At 38.4% G+C, this 16,303-nt stretch overlaps 1 non-coding gene across 1 annotated transcript; it reads right to left on the reverse strand.

Annotated features, from left to right (window-relative positions):
• Nucleotides 1-2,095: 2,095 nt before the first annotated feature.
• On the reverse strand, nucleotides 2,096-2,199 carry LOC112768360 (small nucleolar RNA R71). Its single transcript, XR_003185796.1, has one exon. It is a non-coding gene; the product is annotated as a small nucleolar RNA R71 (small nucleolar RNA).
• Between the last annotated feature and the right edge of the window lie 14,104 nt (nucleotides 2,200-16,303).

Raw genomic sequence — 16,303 nt, forward strand, 5'->3', positions numbered from 1 at the left:
CGGATTTTGTGCTATGATTGAAAGCATGCTTCTTTGGGCTTTAAATTTGCTATGTTTAATCCTCTCTTATTACCATTCGATGCCATGATATGTGTGTTAAGTGATTTCAGAGTTTACAGGGCAGGAATGGCTCAGAGGATGGAAAGGAAGCATGCAAAAATGGAAGGAACACAAGAAGTTGAAGAAATTGCTAAGCTGTCCAACCTAACCCTCTCGCACTCAAATGGTCATAAATTGAGCTACAAAGGTCCAAATGATGCGGTTTTAGTTGTGTTGGAAAGCTAACATCCGGAGCTTCGAAATGATATATAATTTACCATAGTATTAGTACATATAGGTGATGCGCACGTGTGATTCATGCGGACACATTGCAGTGACAAAAAACCAGCGTGGCAGATTTCGCAACCAGCAATTTCTGGGCTATTTTTGGCCCAGTTTTTGGCCCAAAAAGCACAGATTAGAGGCTATAAAGTGGGAGAATCCATTCATCAATAGAAATAACTCCATAATTCACAATATTTTAGGTTTAGATGTAGTTTCTAGAGAGAGAGGCTCTCTCCTCTCTCTTAGGATTTAGGATTTAGGATTTCTATTATGATTAGGCTACTTCTCTTCATTCCAGGTTAAATGTTCCTTTAATTTATTTTCTACTTTTATTTATTCTATTACTTTAATTGTTATTTATCTTTTCAATTTGGCTTATGAACTTCATGTTAGAGTTGATTTCTTTATTTAATATAATTTTAGGTATTTCAGATCTAAGATTTCTTTCTTTTATTTATGTTACTGCTGCTTCCAATCTGAAGGCATTTTTATTCGAGTAGATCTTCTCTCTTTTTGCTTTGGTTAAGTAATTGGTAACACTTGAGTTATCAAACTCAGCAGTTGATTGGAAATTAGGATTGCTGATTGATTTGGATCCCTCTAAAGCTAGTCTTTCCATAGGAGTTGACTAGGACCGAGGAATCAAGTTAATTAGTCCACTTGACCTACCTTTGTTTAGTAAGGGTTAACTAAGTGAAAACAACAACCGCTTTACATTACACTTGAGAAGATTCCAACAAGGATAGAACTTCCGATTAATCAATTCCCTAGTCAAGGCTTTTTTTTATTAATAATAATTCTTACTTTAATTCACAATCATTTTAATTACTCATTATCCAATTCAAACCTTCTGAAAAATTTCTAATTAATAAATTAGCACTCTTTCCTGCAACTCGTTGGGAGACGACCTGGGACTCATACTCCCAGTATTTTTAATTCTAAATTTTGTGACAACCCTTTTTAAATTGAGAAGGCGGATCTTAGCTGGTTGAGAACTGTACTTGCAACGCATTTTGTTTATTAATTTCATAACTGGTCAGCTTCCGCCACCATCAATTTTTGGCGCCGTTGCCGGGGAGTTGCAATAGTGTGCTAGATTATTAATTAGTGTACATATTTTATTTTATTTGCATATTTTATCTTTATTTTGTTACCATGAGCTATATGTCTTTCTCATTGAATGACGCGTTCATTGCCTGATCCAAGCTTAGCCACTTTTGATCCGGAAATTGAAAGAACTCTTTCACGTATTAGGCGAGCTCGACGTCGGTTAGCTTCTGAGGGTGGTGAAGTGATTGTTATTGATTCACCAGTCTCATCTGAGGGCGAATCTGAACCGCCATCTGAGAGCGAGACAAGCTCATTTACTACTGATTCAGTTGATTCACGTGCAGGTAACATGGCAGTACCTACGAGGATTACTCTCCAGGAAGCTGGAGCCCCAGATTTTACACTGCAGCCATATCAAGTGCGTCATCCAAATCTGGCTGCAGATTTTGAACTGAAGACTGCACTAATCAATTTGATGCCCAAATTTCATGGCTTACCTGCTTAAGAGCCTATCAAGCACCTTAGGGATTTCCAGACAGCCTGTTCTACTGTTAGGCGTCATGGTGCAGATGAAACCTCCATTCTGTTAACCGCTTTCCCGTTTTCTCTTGAGGGAAAAGCGAGAGAATGGTACTACACCCAACCTGAATCGACTGTTACTAACTGGGATACGCTTAGAAGAGAAATTTTGGAACAATACTTTCCAGCTGAAGTTACTGATAGATTGAGGAAAGAGATTTCAATGATTTCTCAGGGCGAATCTGAGACTCTCTATGAATACTGGGAGCGCTTCAACAATCTACTGGATGCATGCCCCCATCACATAATTGATAGACTGGTATTGATCAGCTACTTCACTCAAGGCATGAACCCCCAGGATAAGACTACACTGGATGGTGCTAGTAATGGTTCTCTGAAAAAGTACAGGACCGCAGATGAAGCATGGCAATTGATCAGCGACTTAGCTGAGTCAACTAGAAATCACAGAGGTGTAGCCACTCAAAAGCTGTTGCAGAGATCTCCTCTAGCGTTGAAACTACTGGTCTTACACAGAGTATATGTGAAATGACCAACCTACTGAAACAGATGCAGCTAAACCAACAACAAACACATAAAGCTCAGCCTTCCCTACCACAGCAAAGCCAACAGTTGGTTGCTGATTATAGTCATTATACTGATGAATATCCGCAGCTCCAACAGGAAGACAACACTGTGGCAGCCACTCATAACTTCTATGACCGCCCAAATCAAGGATACAATTAACAAGGTGGCAACTACAACCAAGATGGAAACTATAACCAAGGATGGCAAGACAACTCCAACCAAGGTTGGAGGGACAACTATAACAGAGGAGGTAGAGATAACAATGGAAACCAGAGGTGGAATAACAATAATAACAACAGACAGCAGAATCAGAACCAACCTTACAGAGCACCTCACCTAAGACAGCCCCAAGGACCCCAGCAAAACCAACAGCAGGTTCCTCAGATCACTTACTCCAATTCCTCATCAAAGGACGAGATGCTCCGTTCTCTTGCACAAGGGCAACAAGACATGCAGACGTAGCTGAACTCTACTTTAAACGATATGACTGCCATTTTACAAGCTCTCATATCCCGGTTAGATTCATCGCCAAATTCCACCAATCAACCTTCAAGCTCCAGTGGGATCCCTTCTCAACCCCTACCTAATCCAAAGGGTGGCATCAATGCCATCACTTTAAGGTCCGGAACCACATTACAAGAGAGGAATTATGAGGAGCCAAGCTCACCAGAACACGTCCCAGCTGAGGATGTAGTGGAAGTGGAAGATGCTGAAGAAGAAGAGGATGTGCAAAATATAGTTGAAGAAGAAGCAGCTCAACCACATAATGAAACATCAAAGGATGCAGAAGCTGCAAGTAATACCACCCCTATCCCATTTTCACACCTTGCAAAGAAATCCAGAAAGCAGATGGAACTTGATCCCAAAATGGTAGAAATATTCAAAAAGGTCGAGGTAACTGTTCCCCTTTTTGATGTTATTTAACAAGTACCTAAATATGAAAAGTTTCTAAAGGATTTGTGCATACATAAAGATAAAATTAATGAATTAGAAACTATTCCTTTAGGTAGTTCTATATCTGCTTTAATGGGGGTATACCTGAAAAATGTAGTGATCCAGGTCCATGTATGGTTAACTGTACCATTGGAGGTGTAATATTTTCTAACTGCATGTGTGACTTAGGAGCGTGTGTTAGTATAATGCCTTTGTCTATATATGATACTTTGAGGCTCCCTCCCTTAAAAAGGTCGGCTGCTCGTTTTGTGTTAGCAGATAAAAGCATTATTACAGTAGTTGGAATTGCTGAAGATGTATTAGTGAGCATTAAGGGGCTCACATTTCCCATTGACTTCTATATCCTGGAAATGCCCCCTAATGACTCAGGAAGACCATCATCAATCCTGCTTGGAAGACCATTCCTGAAAACTTCAAAGTTCAAGCTGGATGCATTCTCAAGAACTTACTCATTTGAGATAGATGGCAGAACAGTGAGTTTCAGTTTAAATGAAGCTATGAAGCACCCTCCAGAAGATCATTCTATCTTCCAATGTGACATTATTGATGAAACTGTAGCTGAATTTCACCAAGAAGAAATGGAAGAGAAGCACATGGAGTAAGGTCCAAGTGTGGGGACATCCTCTGAACATAATGAAGACCCTTTACCATTATCACCAACCCCGATGATCCAGAGCCTAGCTATGAGCAGAAATTAGAATTAAAGCCCTCCATCCACACCTCAAGTATGCTTACCTTGAGGACAAGCAGAAGTTTCCAGTTATCATTGCAAAGGAACTCACCTCTCAACAAGAAGAGCAACTGCTTAATGTGCTAAGAAAACATAAGAAAGCAATTGGATGGAGCTTGGCGGATATAGTAGGCATCAGCCCCCAAATTTGTGAGCATAGAATATTCTTAGAAGAGGGAGCAAAGCCTGTCTGTCAGCCTCAAAGAAGATTGAATCCCACCATCTTAGAAGTTGTTAAGAAGGAAGTGACCAGGCTACTTGAAGCAGATATCATTTACCCCATATCAGACAGTGAATGGGTCAGCCCAGTACAAGTAGTGCCCAAGATGTCTGGAGTCACAACAATAAAGAATGAGCATAGAGAGCTCCTGACAAATAGAGTGCAGAATTCATGGAGAGTTTGCATTGACTATAGGCGTCTCAACCAAGCCACTCGCAAGGATCATTACCCCTTGCCATTCATTGATCAAATGCTTGATCGCCTATCAGGTAAATCTCATTATTGTTTTTTAGATGATTATACAGGATACTTTCAAATTCATATAGCTCCTGAAGATCAGGAGAAGACCACTTTTACATGTCCCTTTGGAACATATGCTTATAAAAGAATGCCTTTTGGCTTGTGTAATGCACCTGCTACTTTCCAAAGATGTATGATGAGTACCTTTTTAGATCTTATTGAGAACTGTATGAAAGTTTTTATGGATGATTTTAGCATATATGGTGATTCATTTAGCCTTTGCTTGGATAGTTTATCTAAAGTATTAGACAGATGTGTTAGTACAAACCTTGTGTTAAATTTTAAAAAATGTCACTTTATGGTAAAACAAGAAATTGTACTAGGACATGTTGTATCTAATACTGGCATTTCTGTAGATCCAGTAAAGGTGGATGTTATTTCTAGTTTGCCTTACCCCTCCTCCGTGAGGGAAGTCCGTTCGTTCCTTGGCCACACAGGTTTTTACAGGAGATTCATTAAGGACTTCAGTAAGGTAGCATTGCCTTTATCCAGATTGCTGCAGAAAGATATTGAGTTCGAGTTCAGCGAGGATTGTATGCAGGCATTTGATAAGCTGAAGATCGCTCTGACTCAAGCTCTCCAATTGTAAGAGGACCAGACTGGAGCCAACCATTTGAAATTATGTGTGACGCTTCCAACCATTTAGTAGGAGCGGCGCTGGCTCAGCGCGAAGGTAAGAATCCTTTTGTAATCGCTTATGCATCTAAAACTTTAGATGCTGCTCAATCTAATTATACTACTACTACTGAAAAAGATATTCTTTCTATTTTTTTTGCTCTGGATAAATTCTGAGCCTATTTACTTGGTACTAAGGTAGTAGTGTACTTAGACCACGCAGCTCTAAAATATCTATTAGCTAAAAAGGAGTCCAAACCAAGACTAATACGTTGGATACTGCTGCTACAAGAATTTAATTTAGAAATCAAGGATAGAAGTGGTAACCAGAATTTAGTGGCAAACCACTTGAGTCGCCTTCAGCACATTAAGGATGATTCCACTCCTATAAATAATAATTTTCCATTTGATAGCTTACATGCAGTATCTGAAGTAGTTCCTTGGTATGCACCTGTAGCTAATTATCTAGTTAGCCACACTTTTCCTCCAAATTTCACTAAGCATCAAAGAGACAAGCTGAAAAGCGAGTCTAAATATTTTATATGGGATGATCCATATTTGTGGAGGTGTGGTGCTGACTAGGTAATTAAACGGTGTGTGCCTCAATCAGAATTCCAGTCCATTTTAGAGGCCTGCCACTTATCTGAGAGTGGAGAACATGTTGGCTCTCAAGGAACAGCTAGAAAAATTCTAGACTATGGATTCTAGTGGCCTACTCTTTTTAAAGACGCTGCTGAATTTTGTAAATCCTGTTCCCCATGCCAAAGATTTGGTAATATATCCAAGAGGGATGAGATGCCTCAACAGATTATGCTTTTTTGTGAAATTTTTGATGTTTGGGGCATTGACTTCATGGGTCCATTTCTAAATTCTAATGGTTATTTTTATATACTGTTAACTGTAGATTATGTTTCTAAATGGGTGAAAGCAATTCCTACCCATACTGATGATGCTAACACTATTGTTTCTTTTGTTAAAAATCATATTATTTGCCGCTTTGGATCACCACGAGCAATTGTGAGCGATCAAGGCACCCACTTTTGTAACAGGAGACTAACAGGATTACTGAAGAGGCATGGGATAATTCACAAAGTAGCAACAGCTTACCATTCCCAGACCAATGGGCAAGCAGAAGTCTCTAACAGAGAGATAAAGCGTATTCTGGAGAAGATAGTAAAACCTCATAGGAAGGACTAGAGTGCCAGGCTACAAGATGCACTCTAGGCATATAAAACAGCATACAAGACACTCATTGGGATGAGCCCCTTCCGCTTAGTATACAGAAAGGCTTGCCACCTTCCAGTGGAGGTAGAACATAAGGCTTTCTGGGTTGTGAGGGAGTGCAACATGAATCTTGAGAAAGCTGGTGCTGAAAGGAAGCTGCAACTAGCAGAACTGGAGAATCTTTGCCTAGAAGCATATGACAACTCCAGGAGATACAAAGAAAAGATGAAGGCTGTCCATGACAAGCACATAAAAAGGAGAGCATTCAGACCAGGGGAGTTAGTTCTTCTTTATAACTCCAGACTAAGGCTTATGCCAGGCAAACTGAGATCAAGATGGGAAGGTCCATACAGAGTAGAAAAGGCAGAGGCATACGGAGTTTTCCACCTACGTCATCCTTCTAGCTCCAAATTCTTAAAGGTCAATGGACATCGCCTGAAGCTTTATCACGATGTGAAGATGAAGAATAACAAAGAACTAGAGGTTTTCCTCTTGGAAGACCCACCAATAGAAGCAGAATGAGCCTAACGAGCGTCCAACTTAAGGACGTAAAAGTAAAGTGCTAGGTGGGAGACAACCCACCATGGTATGATCGTTCCGTTTCAGTAGATTTAATTCACTTTATTTCTCTCTTCATGGTGTTAATGACTCTTCTTATAATTACTGCATATAGTCTGCATTCACGTTTGCATTAGCATTCTGCATTTCAAAAAAAAAATGCACGCGACGCAGCAGCGTCGCTGACGCGTCCGCGTCACAAGTGCATTAGGAAGAAAAGAAAAGTAAACAAAAAGTCACGCGAAAGCGTGGCTGGAGGCGCGCCTTAGGCACAACCATGCCCACGCGACCGCGTCAATGACGCGTCCGCGTCAATGACGCGTCCGCGTCATTCTTCAAAAGAGCCTCCCACGCATCCGCATCACCCACGCGAACGCGTGCCCCAAAAATTTGACGTAAAAGAGGTGTATGGCAACAAGTTATGATGGAGTTGGGCTGGAATGATGCTGGAAGCACCAGCCCTAACACGCAACCGCGTGCCCCACGCGGCCGCATCGTTTTCAAAATATGGCCATTCACGCGATCGCGTCAACCACGTGAACGCGTCACCCAAAATTTTGGCAAATTGAGTTTGAAACAGAGAGTTGCGCGAACGCATGGCTGCCCTCGCACCATTCACATAAATCAAGTCACGCGAGTGCGTGACCCACGCGTCCGCGTCACTTGACAGATATCACACACCACGCGATCGCGTGACTCACGCGTCCGCGTCAGATGCGGCGCACAACTTATCCAGATCATCCAAATATCATATCTTTTCTTCCCCAAATTCTTATTTTTCTTTTCCCTTATTATTTCTTTCTTCTTCCTTCTTCCTTCCTTATTCTTTCTCACTTTTTACCTTCTTCTTCCTTATTTTCCTCATCCATTATCAAGGTTCTTTTCTTTCTTTCTTTACTTTTTACTTTTTCTTTATTATTTTTATTTATGTTTTCTTTTTTTCTTTCACTTTTATTATCTATATTTTCTTTTCTTTCTTTTTTTTTATTCCTTTAATTGGTGTTAGAAAATTACTTTGGGTCATTAGTGTCTATATTTTGCTTGTGGATTATTAAAATTTTTTTTGACAATTATATATTACCTTTCATAGGGTTGCTTGCATGTTCAAGTTCATACTTTCAACATCATATTTACCATGCATGCTAAGAGTTTGTGAAAAAGTCCGTATGGCATTGTGCATATTTAAAATATTCGATTCTTCTACTCTAATGCCTATTTTTCACAAAACTCCTTTTATATTTTATTCATTAAATATAATTGTCAATACAAACAGATTATTAGTTTGAAAGGCTTGGTAATCTAACTTGGACATTGAATGCTTGACTATGCTACTCATGCCTTTGCCAGCATGCCAATAAACATCTTGCATTTAATTGCCATCATATGCACTTGCTATATTACCTTTGATAAACTTTTCACATGTAGTCTAGACCATGTGTTAACGACATCCTTCTTTACTGTGCATTGATTATCACCCATAATGTTCGCTCCCTTGCTCGAACCCTTAGCTTTACATGTACTTACCTCTTTCCTTTTTCAGAATGGCCACTAAGAAAGGCAAAGAGAAAGCTACTCCCAAACAACCAGCAAGGAGAGGAACAAAAAGAACATTAATGGAAGAACCATCTTCAACAGCGGTGAAACCCTCAACAAAACGAATCAAGAGGATCATCAAGGTCGATGAAAAAGGGAAAGCCTTCACAGCAAAGGACACTACGCGGTTCACTAATCGCTACTGTGAGCAGATGTTCCCCATCCTGGCAGCAAGGAACTATAACAATGAGCACCTTCTCATCCTCCCAACCCGCATTGCTAAAATTGTTGAGCCCCGCATTGAGCAAAGACAATGGGGATTCCTACAGAGACAGCCACGGCAGGTTAATCTTTCATGGGTAGTAGAGTTCTACTCAAACTTTCACATGCCAACCATGCAGTCTGTCTATGTCCGTCATAAGCAAGTCCCCATAACTGAAGAGGCCATTCAACAAGCCTTAGATCTTTCCCCTGCTCCAGAAGGATTGGACGCATTCCAACAAGCCTCACTCAAGCGCCAGACATACCAATTTGACTGGGACGACATTCTCAGAGTTATCGCACAACCTGGCAGCCTATGGATCTACGGATACCATCGTTCCCGACCTAAGGGCATATTGGCTTCAGCACTTACTTTGGAAGCTCGAGTATGGGCACAAATCATGTCCTATTACGTCTTTCTGAGCATTCATGAGTCCTCCTTCACTGCAGACATGGCTGTTTTACTCTGGTGTATCCTTACAGATCAGCACCTCAATTTACCAAGACACATTCAGCATGCTATGGGACACGTACAAATTGCGGGCAACTTACCTTTCCCCGTTTTAGTTTCAGATCTAGTCTCAGCAGCCGGAGTTTCTTATAGAGTTGGGGATACCAAGGCCATGATCCCACGAGATGATCAATACGTCCCTAACGAAAAGTATATCAGACCTCCAGCAGCCACTATCAACCGAAGCATAGAACCAACAGAAGACATTCCTCCTTCAACACCACAAGCACCTTCAACAAATCAACTGCTCAACCAGATACTTGAGAGGCTAGACCGGCTTGACCGAAAAGGAAAGCTGAGAGAGCGCCGTAACAAATGCAGATTTACATACCTCAAGGAGATGATTGTTGGAAGCCAACCATCTAGAGAAGACCCAGACACCCCGGACTCCACTTCATTTACCAGCACAGGGAGCCACGACGGTTCCGATGGTGGAGATACTGCTACCAGCCCCCCTTTATTCCTGACAGATGGCACCGAGGACGGTGCAAAGCTTTAAGTGTGGGGAGGTCGGTCAGTACCTGACTTCCGGAGGTAATTTCTTTTCCTTAAAACACAATAAAATAGGATATTTAGTTAATTTTTCTTTTTTTTAGAATAAAATAGATTGCATAGTAATAGGTTAATTGCATGCATGTTCTACTTGATTGAAAAATAATAAGTTTCTTTTTAAGACCCTATTTTTGAAAAATTTCACTAATTTAAAATAAATCTTTTGTGTTAAACTTGTTAGAAGTTGTAATTGGAACATAGTTTAAAAAGCTAAGAACACACAACCCGTGAGATTTTGAGCCTAATTACATGGTTACATTATTTAACCATAAATATTTTATTCCTGTGTGTTTACTTCTCTATGATTATGATCTTTATTGTGTTTCATCCTATATGTCCAATGTTTAATGTATTTATATGCATGCATATGATTGAGGCCATTATTCGTTTAAGCTCACTTATCCCAAATAAGTCTACCCTTTAAATTACCTTTGTTAGCCACTTTGAGCCTTTTAAATCCATTTGTTCTATATTTTACCACATTACTAGCCTTAAGCAGAAAAACAATTAAATATCCCAATTGAATCTTTAGTTAGCTTAAGATAGAAATTGTGTGTTAATTAAGTATGGGAAAATTGTGGGAACATGGGTTAATAAGGGAATATGTCATGATAAAATAATAGGAATTTGGGTACCTACTCATGTGAAACTAGAAAAATTAAAAAATCCATGTGCATTGATAAGCTATGTTTATTTTCCGAGTTAAAAAAAAATTCAAAAATATTCAATAGATAAGTAATTAAATAAGCGGACAAAATTACCCCAATTCTAAGTTAAGTAAAGCCCCAATGCATATGTGATACAAGTTAAGATAAAAGGTTAACACATGAGTATGTAATGCAAAAGTGAAAATTATGGGAAGCTAGGCATGAATTAGAATTACATAGAGTATATGTATGTTAGGTGAAAGCTCAGGTTGGTCAAAGATTCATATTTTAGCTCACTTAGCCATATATATACCCTCACCCTTACCTTAGCCCCATTACAACCTTGAAAAGACCTCATGATGTTGCATTGGTACATTAAATATTGTTGATTGGTTAGGTGAAAAATAAAATTTAGAAAGCATGATTAGAGAAGAGTAGAGTGATTACCCTATACACTTGAGAGACTAGAGTGCACATACACCATCAGTGAGGGTTCAGTGCTTGATTCTATGTTCCCTGCTTTCATGAGCTGTCTTCTTATAATGTTACCTATTTTTACTATATAATTTGAATTAGTGAAATCTAATTTATATTTGTCTTGAAGAGCTTGTTTCCTTTTAACCAAGTAGACAAGAATCATATAGTTGCATTCATATATATATGTTGCATTGTATAGCATGAGTTTTACATTTCCCTACTCATTTATTTTATCTCCTTAAGCTAAGCATGAGGACATGCTAATGTTTAAGTATGGGGAGGTTGATAAAACATTATTTTATGATTTATATTGTGTTTAATTGAGTGGTTTTATCAAGTCTTTACCCACTTATTCATATGATTAGCATGATATTACAATTCCTTCCCAAAATTACTCCATGGTTGAAAACTTGCTTCCTAGAGAACTTTTAACTATGTATTTTAATTCTCCTTTATCCCATTCGATGTCGTGATCTGTGTGTTAAGTGTTTCAGGCTTCATAGGGCAGGAATGGCTTAGAAAATAGAGAGGAAGCTTGCAAAAATGGAAGGAACACAAGAAACTAAGGAGATGACCAGCGAACACTGACGTGAGCGCATGGCTCACGCGAGCGCGCGAAATGAAGAAATCGCAACGACGCGAACGCGTGCCTGACGCAAACGAGTGGATTGGAGTCTGCACGAATAACGCGAACGCGTGAACAACGCAAACGCGTGACAAGAAAAATCGCTGAATGACGCGAACGCGTGGACGACGTGTACGCATGACCTGTGCGATCTGCAAAAATTACAGAATACGCTGGAGACGATTTCGGGCCGTGTTTTAACCCAGTTTTTGGCCCGGAAACACAGACTAAACCTAGGGAACATGCAGAGACTCAACACGCATCCACGCACATTCAGATACATTGAGATTAGGATTACTTTAGTTTTAGATCTGAATCTAGATTAGCTTTACATTAGTAGTTTATGCATTTGCTTTGGATTTTCGGATGCTGAAGAATCATTACCTCTGTGAAGACATCACTTTAGTTCGTTTCCTTATTCCTTTACTCTTTTCAATTGATCATTGACCCTATTCAAATAAGTATGTTACATTTTGAATTTATTAATATACAGAGTTATTTTTATTTTTAATTAACTTTAAGTCTCTATTTTATTTCATTTAATTATGTCTTCTTATATTTTTATGAGTGTTAATTCCATGTCAATGGAGTAGAAATTCTACTTGACATGGGGTTGATTAAGAGGAGACACTTGAGTTGGAATGTTCAAGTGCTTAGTTAAATTGAACATTGTTGGCTAATTCTGCATCTACTAACGCTAGACCTTCCCAAGGGAAAGGACTAGGACCTGTGGGTAAGAATCAGTTCAATCACTTGACTTTCCTTTACTCAGTAAGGGTTAGCTAAGTGAAAACAATAACTGCTTTACATTACACTTAAGAAGATTCCAACAAGGATAAAACTTCCGATTAATCAATTCCCCAGTCAAGGCTTTTTTTATTAATAATAATTCTTACTTTAATTCACAATCATTTTAATTACTCATTATCCAATTCAAACCTTTTGGAAAATTGCTAATTAATAAATTAGCACTCTTTCCTGCAACTCGTTGGGAGACGACCTGGGAATCATACTCCCAGTATTTTTAATTCTAAATTTTGTGACAACCCTCTTTAAATTGAGAAGGCGGATCTTAGCTGGTTGAGAACTGTACTTGCAACGCATTTCGTTTATTAATTTCTTAACTGGTCAACTTCCGCCACCATCACGCACGCACACTCCTTAATTCCTCTTCTGCCCGGAACGCTCGCATAGAGTGTGCGCTCACACACCTTCCCTTTTCCACCTTATGTGCGTACACACACGTACCTGTGCGTACGCACGCCCCTGTTTCCTCACCACTATACTTCTCTTCTTCTCTTCTCTCTACTTCTTCTCTTCTTTTCTCTTCCACTCCCCTCTTTCCCTTTTACCCTATTTTCTGCTTGTTCTTGTTCATTTTGTTTGCATCTCACTTTTATTTTAGTAATTATATTAGTTTTAGTTTAAGTTTTTGTGATTAAATAAGTTGCAAGTGTTTGATTGATGATTGATTGGGTTGCTTCTTGCTTTCTTATATTTTGATTTTATTGTTTTTTATGAATATGTGCACTAAGCATTAAGTCTTTGTTTGATTGTCTAATTGAATTGTGAGTTTGATTCATATGTTGTCGCGACCATATGTGTTAAACTTTATCCTTGTTTGCCATCTTGAATTGTGCACTTTTACTTAAGTGAATTGAGTTGAAATTACTTGATCATCATGATTTTCATAACAAGGCACTTGTTTGTTTTTAATGCTTTGCATTTGTTTGAGTGACTTGACTTGATTCTTATCAAGCTTATCACTTTTTGCAACAAGTACCTTAATTATGTGACTATTGCATTATGTGCATGATGAATAAGGAGTTTTCTTTTCATTATTGGATTGGTTATTATTGATTGTGCCATTTTCTATTCACCTTGCGCTTTCACTTGCACAACTTCAATAACCAATGTCTTATATACTCAATTCACTTTAGTTAGGGTTACTTAGGATTGCTTGTGCCTCAAGTTTTGCTTATTCTTTACTTGCAACCTAGGACTACTTGATTGAGGAACATGCTATTTCTTTTGATTGTGCGGTTTCTATTTTTAACTGACCAATGTGTTGTGCTCTAAACCGTGCGCATTTAGAATACATACATCATCTTTTCTCATATCACACTATTATGACTTCTTCCTCAATTGTTGTTTATGTGTTTATACAGCAACCAAAGCCCCCGTGCCCACCAGCTGAAGGTGGAGCCTCACATCTCTTCACCCCCGGATTGAGCGCATGCACGAAGGACCGTACAACGTTTAAGTGTGGGGGAGGATCCGCAATTTTGGGGTGTAAATTCTCTCATTCTCAACACTTTGCATTATTTTCTAGTTTTTAATAGTTATATTTTGTGAATATTTGTTGGTATTTCATTGCATTTTGCTTAGTTTGCTTATATGTATATACCCTAGCTTGCTATAGTTTTATAGTAGTAAATATTTGTACTTGCATATGCATGATAGAGTAAATAAGTTTGGCAAAACAACAAAGAATTTTCAAGAAATTCCTTTTAGGGCGTTCCATTGATGAGATTTGAAAACTTGTTTTTGTGAACTTGCATGAAGTATTCTTTTTATGGAACATAGAAAAGAGCTTGAACAAATTACTTAGTGAGATTTGAGCCTTAATTTTGTGGTTGCACATCTTCAACCACAAATTTTTGTTCTTGTGTGTTATACTCTTTTATGATTGTGATCTTAGATTTGCTTGAATCTTTATGTCCTATATTTGTTGTTTTGAATGCATTTAGCATGATTGAGGCCATTTTTGAATTGAACTCACTAACCCATATGGCCAACCCTTATATCTACCTTTGTAACCACTTTTGAGCCTTTTAATTCCCTCTTGTTCAATATTGAGTACATCTTTTTCCCTAATTGAAAAACCATTAATGTCCATGACTTGAATCTTTGATTAGCTTGGGTTTGAAGAGTGTGTGTTATTCAAGTGTGGGAGAATTTGTGGGAAACATTGGTAGTTAGTTTACTTTGGGTGTTCATTGAGAATATTTGGAAAAATAGGTAAACACTCATGCATTCGTTACTTAAAACATATGCATCTCCTTTTGATGTTAAAAAAATTTGGTGTATATACCTTATGAAAAAAAAAGAGAAAGAAAAGAAAAAAAAAAGAAATAAAGAGTAAATAAAGGATGCATATGTGTGTGAATTGGAAAGAGGATGCATGAATGAATGTGAAAAAGAGAATAAATGGGTAGATAGGTTATTTTGTTATGTATATAGGTTGATATAGGATTAGGTGGGATACTTGAGCTAATCAAAGATTCAATCTATTAGCCCACTTAACCATATTAATCCTACCCTTACCCTAGCCCCATTACAACCCACAAAAGACCTCATGATATTTGCATTCATTCATCAAATACTAATTGATTGTTAGATGACTTGTAAATCTTTGAAAACATGATTAAAGGAGCTTTGAATGATTAAGCCCTAAACACTGAGCGACTAGAGTGTATACACATCCGGTGAGGGGTTCGATTGCTCAATTCTATGATTTCATCTCTCCTATTGTATCTTCGATAAACCACTATTTTATGGTTTATCTTGTGCTCAATTGAGTGGTTTTTATCAATTCTTTACACACTTATTCATATAATTTTCATGGTTTTACATTTTCCTTCCTAATTTTGTGCTATGATTGAAAACATGTTTCCTAGGCCTTTAAACTGTTAATTTTAATTATCCTTTATTACTATTCGATGCCTTGATATATGTGTTAAGTGTTTTCAGTCTTCTTGCAAGTTTTTGAAAGTAATTTTTGAAAACTTCAAATCAATTATTTGGACATTGGTCATATTGCTATGTTTTTCATACCTTGTCCCTAAGACTTGTTTTGAATTGATTGAATTTCTTTTGTTTATCTTTGCCAAACTTAATAGGAACCATAGTGTAGATATAGATAGATGGCACTTAGTATAGTTGCATGCATGTAGTTAGATGCATTTAATAAATTGCTTGCCCTCCTTATCCTTCTCCTTTGATTGTGATTAGCATGAGGACATGCTATTGTTTAAGTGTGGGAGAATTGATGAATCCACATTTGACGATATATTTTGGTTTAATTTAAATGGATTTCATCATATAAACCCACATTTATTCATCCAAATAGCATGCTTTTGTGTTCTCTCCCTTAATTGAGCCTAATTGTGAAAAGATGCTATTTTGTGCTTATTTTAATCACTTTTATCCCACTTTTATCCCATTCGATGCCTTGATGGTTTTGATGAGTGATTTCAGGTATAATAGGTTGGAATGGCTTGATAAGAGTGGAAGAAGAGCATGCAAGAGGGAGAAAACATGAAGAAAATAAAGGAGAAGCACATATTGGAGTGTACGTGCGCATAACCCCCTGTGCGTACGCACAAGAACCACACAGCCATGTGTGCATGCGCACGACATCCTGTGCGTGCACACAAGAAGAAAATCAGCCAGTGTACATACGCACACACCTGTGTATACGCGTACGCACAAGTCCCAGCACCGGTAGCACGTGACTCACTTAATGCAAATCGCTGGGGTGATTTCTGGGCCTCCAGAGCCCAGTTTTTGGACCTTTTGAAGCTGATTCTTCCTATATCAAACAAGGTCTCACTCC

This window comes from Arachis hypogaea, chromosome 17 (assembly GCF_003086295.3).
Source record: "Arachis hypogaea cultivar Tifrunner chromosome 17, arahy.Tifrunner.gnm2.J5K5, whole genome shotgun sequence".
Taxonomy (NCBI): Eukaryota; Viridiplantae; Streptophyta; class Magnoliopsida; order Fabales; family Fabaceae; genus Arachis; species Arachis hypogaea.